Consider the following 6,184-nt stretch of genomic DNA (forward strand, 5'->3'; position numbering starts at 1 on the left):
GCCCATTCAAGTTGCGTTAGATTCATAGCGACGAGATCTACGCGTTAGTAGCAATGTTTACCATATTACTATTTCTGAAATTTCATGGTTTAAATCATATCTTGATTAATAATTATGCAACTGGGTTTTATAAATAAAATATAATTTGTTTTACTTTAGTATTATAATTCAAACTTAAATTTGACTTAAATTATAATCTCTATAAAATATCTTATATATGTTTTTATACCATTAAAACACATGAAACTAATAGTTTTATATTTTCTCTTATGAGCAAATCTTTCGGTAGTTGTATCTTTTCAACCGTAGCTCCGATTAGCGTGCTTCTCGCGTCTGTGTGTTCGTAGCGATGCGTAGAATCGTATTTCAAACTCTTTCACTTTTTTTTTATGATTGGTGTACTATTCTGATTTAGTTCTATTATTTGCTTCATGTATGATTGTATGGATGCTTGTATGGTGCTTTATGATCTTGTCCAGTCGGTGAGTTATACGTGGTGATCAAGAAGAAGAAGAAGAACATTGAAGATTAAAGCTTACTGAAGGATCGGTGTTTAAGGCAAGTATACCATGGGACCATCCTTATTACCTATTCACCTTTAATCATTTAATTCATATTGCATGTGTCTACCTTGACTACCACTAAGGATATCCTAGTCTTTTGTACTTATACCTTGATACCTATGGGGTATTGCATTGGATATTATGACGTTAGTGCTCAACTAAAGGCATGATCTTGTAACTTGACTAATGGTATATGTATAAACTTTAAAAGATGCTTTTTAGCAACATGGAATAAGGGGGCTAGAGCATTGGGCTATTTTTATGGTGCTCTAGATTCCTCTCCTAAGAACTTATGTGTAAATGATCATCCGGGATTTACAGTACAACTGTGAGGGCTATATGGCTCTGGCTTTAGCTCAGTATGAGGACATTTTCTATCTTGTTAGTGGTTACCTTTATGGCTCAAGAGGGGTGTGTTCCGGGTTGGATATAGTGCGGCCTCTGTTCGTCAGTGTATATGCTGCGCGTCATTGTGCCTCTCGAAAGGGGAGCCCTACATTCACAGGCCACAGAAACCTAGCGGCCCTAACTTGTTAGACGAACCTTTGAAAGACTTTATAGTGAACCCTGCTGACCTTCCTTGGTAGTGGGTCAAGGGGCTGATAACCTCAGGCCAAAGGGTAAATCACGACTCACAGTGAAAGTGTACATCCTCTGCAGAGTGTAAAACTGATATATCAGTCGTGTTCACGGTCACGAGCGGCCTTGGAACCCTTACGGAATAGATGATAAACACTGATGATACTGATAATAAAGATTTTCACTAATGATTACTATTTATGTTAGTCATTATTCATGTTTACCTGATCATGTGTTTATGGGCTTATGATAACTTTGTTGCCACTCTATTGCTAAAATCATGACTCAATTAAAAGTTAATCACAATTAAACCAGTGTCAGCCTTTTGAGCCTCATGAACCCCATGTTATATTTGTTGAGTACGACATGTACTTACGCTTGATTTATTTTTCAATTATTTGGATAAAAATTCCGGATGGGTACTAGATTGCTAGAGTTTGGAGGAATTAGGCTTGCGATCAACCAGTCAGTTGTCCCTGTGGAATTAGATTCTTCACCCGAAGATCGGAGTTGTCATTCCGCTGTTTGCTATCTAAGGTTATAATCTTTATACTAATACGTTATGTATTTAAGCATTGTCTATTGATATTACTTTTATTTGTAGCTATATGTGATAATTGACTTCCTAAACTCACATATGGTGCGTATCTGATTTTATTCTTAAAACCGGGTGCTACATGCAGGCGCATGCGCGTGGGAGGTCTGCGGGAGGGTGGAGGATAGACACACTAAACATGAGCCGTCGAATTTGGATGAGTAATGAGAGAGAATGACTAAGAGATAATATGGTGTATCTGTTTTGATGGTGTTATAATTTCTGGGTGTATTTATGGGTATGGGTATGGATGTAGCATAGGTTTATGGAGTGAATATTTGTTGTGTGATTGTAGATTTATTCTAATTAGTGTATTATAAGGTAGGTAGATGGAGGGAGTATACGATATCAGCACTTGAGTAGTGCTCAAGCAATCCCGTTGGGCCGGCGTAGACCGTCGGTTCCTTGTGGGCCTGTACTCGAGCGAAGCCTCTGGCGAGCCCGATGTCATCCTGGAGTCGTCCTCGCCTGTGTGCAGGTTTGCTGACAGCCTCCAACAGCACGCCAAATCCCAGCACTACCGCGAACCCAACTGTTTCCATCCGCCGCGTCTGGCGCCTCGGCCGCCACCGGGCGCCCCGCGAGGAGCTCTCCAGGTTCGTTTACCGCTTCTTGCTGGAGCGGGAGGCGTCCGCGCCGGTGGACACGCTCCGGCTGCTCTCCAGCCCCGCGAGTGACTACGTCGAGGAGGATTACACCACCGTTGATGTTGGCATGTGGATCCAGTTTGCCATCAAGCGCCGGGCTCGGGTCATCCACCTTACCGCGCATCCACGGGACGAGGTCTTCTCTAATCTGGAGCGCGTCAACGTCAGCTCATGCCACCTAGAACACCTGAAGCTGTCAGGTTGTCGTTTGAGTGAGAAGAAGCTAAGGCAGCTCTGTTCTCAGTGCCCTTCTTTGGAAGTCCTTCGACCTCAAGGGCTGCTATCTGGATGGCTCTGAGATATCGTCTTCCTCTCTCATGAGGTTGTCCATCATAGTGCAGGATCATCAGGGACCTCACAATTGCTGCTCCGAACATGTTGTCTCTGCACTGTGTCAAACCGCACCACCGAGCTCCCTTATTTGAGAATCTGGGTTCACTGGCCATGGCTACTGTCGTTCTTGATGACTCTTTCTTGAATGTAGGTTATGAATACGAGTATAAAGACATCGATGTGGATGCACTTGAAGAGGGCAGTGACAACAACAGTGACTCTTCACTTAGAGATGATCCAGAGTGTGATAGTGATACCTGTAGTGATGCAAGCACCTGTGAATACAGTGAGATTCTAACCGGTGTGGCGACGATGGTGAGGACCATGATCACTGCAAACATTGTAACTGTTATAATTACGGCCCATATTGGAGTGGCCGTAGGTATGGTCGTCGGAACATATTTGGTGCCGGTAAAATTTTAGGTGGCCATAATGTTCTTTGCAGCTTATCAAATGCTACAAGTTTGGAGCTATTAGCCAATTCGGGGGAGGTATAGTGCTGTATCTCTCTCCCTCTATTTATGGTACTTTCCTAGTTTCTTAAATGGATTCATGGATTATTTTTTGTTACATGCTAAAGGTGTTTTTACTTTACCAGAACCATATTTTCCTCCTTTCATTGAGTCACATGTGTTTATTAAAGTACATTTGGTATTATAGTATCAGTATCCTCACCAATTGACTTGAGCCAAAAGTAATTGAAATCAGGAGATTGCTCTAGTTTATTTTCTTCCTCTACTAATTGTTGCAAAGTTAATTGATTATATGCTAAAAGAAGTGTAGACTGCTGGGAGCATCGTTACCATTTATTTTAGCTTCACAAAAATGTGCTTATTTTAGTGAACTTCACAAAAACTGTATTGGCAAAGCTACGAAATAGTTAAAGTTCTTAAGGCGCATACCCCCATCACTAGGTCACACACACAAGCAGTAGCCTCATTCAGTAAGTCCCTTCTGTGTGTGTTTCGTGTGCCTGACTCCTAGGCACAAGTTATCAAGTGGCCTGAAGTGAGGCTGAGTTCAGCTACTTCAAGAAAATTGTAAACTTGTTTTTTCAAATGCAAATTTAAAGATGCAATTCTTTGATATTTTATAATAAACTTGGAGTTCTGTTTAGTTTAGTCCTCTTTTATGATTGTAAACGATGCTTTTTACATATTCTTTCACCATATTACTAAAAAATGCTACTTTTGTTATGCATTGAACAAATTCACTTGTATGTTCCATATGAAGGCGATCCTGAACAGGGAACTGAAAACATGCCCAGTTTTTCGCAATCTGAAGACATTATCCCTTGGTGAATGGTGTATGGCTGCTGACTTTGATTCATTAGTTTCATTCCTACGGCATTCCCCTAATCTGGAGAGACTTTTTCTTGAACTTAAACTGGTATGTGTACCAAGATATCAGGTGTATAGTGCTCAAGGCAGTTTTGTTTTTATGTTTTGAAATGCAAATTTGGGCACGTGTTCCATTACCATGTTTGTTGTTCTGTAAAAAGGATCGCAGCTGCAGAAAGGCAATGGAGGACAGTACCGGACCTGAGGGAAGATCATTTGCCTGTACACACCTTAAAATGGTGAAGATCAAATGTTTGAAGAATGATAGTAGAGTCCATTTGTTGGCACAACTGTTCGTGGACAATGGGGTACCCATTGGGAATATATATGTCCGTCAGCACAGCACCTGTGAGTCATACATTTGCTTCGTATTTTTGTTTAGTGTTTAACATTTGCTTTGTATCTCTTATTTGATATTCGTTTGCAATGTCTGTTCTGTCGTTACTGTATTGGTTACATGGAAAGGCTAGACTGTTTAGATGTTCTTGATTCCTTTATGGCGCATGATTGACACCCATGGTATCATATGCTTTCTAATATTTTCCACCAGGCCATAGAACAAAACCTCGGTAGCATGAAGCTGGAGCGAGGCTGCCACTTAGGAAATGATGTTCTGGCAACGTAGCTTTAATTTTCATGTAAGGTATCGTGTTTGAGCTGCAAGAAACGACTATGGTTTTTGTGGTACTGTTATCAATGACGTGTCACCAAAATTGTTACGATGCTTGTTTTTTTGTGCCTTGGATATTGTATGGCTATCCGGATGTTAGAGCATCCTTCTCTAGGATCACTAAGGGCGTGATTGGTAGCCTTGATGGAGCCGTCCAAAGCGTCATCTGGCACCATGTCATGTACTATCTCTGTGTTTGGTTCCCTGTGTCGAACGAAATCGATGCATCGGACCATGCATTTGACGCCCCTGGTGCAGGCTCACAGCGTACCCAGAAATTGGGCTTCCCATGCGAGCCGGGATGGTGTGGTGCGACGCGTGGCCTAGGGACCCATGTGTCATACACTCAAAACTCACATCCATACATGTAACCAAACAAGATGCCATCTCATACTGGACCAACAACAAAGAAAACCAAACACGACTGAGTGCACGGTTTGAGCATGCATTTCACCATCCTAGACCGGCTCTCCATCCCGACTCCCTCTCACCCAAGTAACCAATCACGCCCTAAGCGAATCCTTCTGAACCCTGCACCGTTGGGCAAGTAAGATCTTGTCTCTCTTAAAATAAGGTTGCTCCCTCATCCATCGACCTACCCCTTATATGACTATCAGTTCAAGGAAGCTATCCTCATCTCTTGCATGTTTTCCCGGTTGGCATGGACATTGATTTTTTTCAAAAGCTTAACTTGTATGCAATGGCGCCCACATACCTCTACAGGCAGTGCTCTACGTATGTCTGTTGTCAATATTTGTGCTTCATGTATGTGTGCATATATTAATCGACAGAACGGTTTCTCAGCAAGGATGAAGTACCCAACATTTTGCTTGTTTATTTCTATTTTGAAACATATATATTGAAAACTTTCCTCATTTGAAATACAGTTTTTTTACTATTTCCTACGTTTTTCCAGTGAGAATGAACTGATTCTTGTAAAATTCTCATATAATTTCTGTAAATTTTTTGTGTTCTAAAAGGGGGGGTCTAAGTAGGAAGTTTACTTGAAAAATTTTATTGAAAACTAAGCTTCTTCCAAAAAAAAAATCAGAGAAAATTGATCTAAAAAGAGGAGAAAATTGATCTAAAAAGAGTATGTGGGGTTTTTTTTTTTTGCGGAAGGAGAAAAGTAGACAGGTACGAAGAACTGATTTCAGGAAAGGAATCCAATCTATCCAACCTGATCAACATTGGCCTACAGACTTTGGTGGATTTTATACTAACAGTGTTTCGATGGCATGTAATGACTTGCTGACCTGCCGCCGAACTTTCCCCCGGTCACAAAAGAGAACCGTTCCGGATCTCGTACAATCTACATGTCACATGTCTAAATCGGTCATCAAATTACTTCGCTAAAATGAACTAATCTGGCTCAAGTACTGAAATGATTAAACAAGGTGGTCAAACAAGTCCAGAAACAAATATTTGATCATCTGTAAAGTTTCTTTACCAAAATG

The 6,184-nt window shown here is 41.1% G+C and overlaps 1 long non-coding RNA gene across 1 annotated transcript; it reads left to right on the forward strand.

The window, feature by feature from the left end:
• The first annotated feature begins 2,229 nt into the window (after window positions 1-2,229).
• On the forward strand, window positions 2,230-4,802 carry LOC136514774 (uncharacterized). The gene is made up of 4 exons (XR_010773854.1): window positions 2,230-3,208; window positions 3,951-4,106; window positions 4,219-4,405; window positions 4,608-4,802. It is a non-coding gene; the product is annotated as an uncharacterized lncRNA (long non-coding RNA).
• Window positions 4,803-6,184: the final 1,382 nt, after the last annotated feature.

Source organism: Miscanthus floridulus, chromosome 17 (assembly GCF_019320115.1).
Source record: "Miscanthus floridulus cultivar M001 chromosome 17, ASM1932011v1, whole genome shotgun sequence".
Lineage (NCBI taxonomy): Eukaryota > Viridiplantae > Streptophyta > Magnoliopsida > Poales > Poaceae > Miscanthus > Miscanthus floridulus.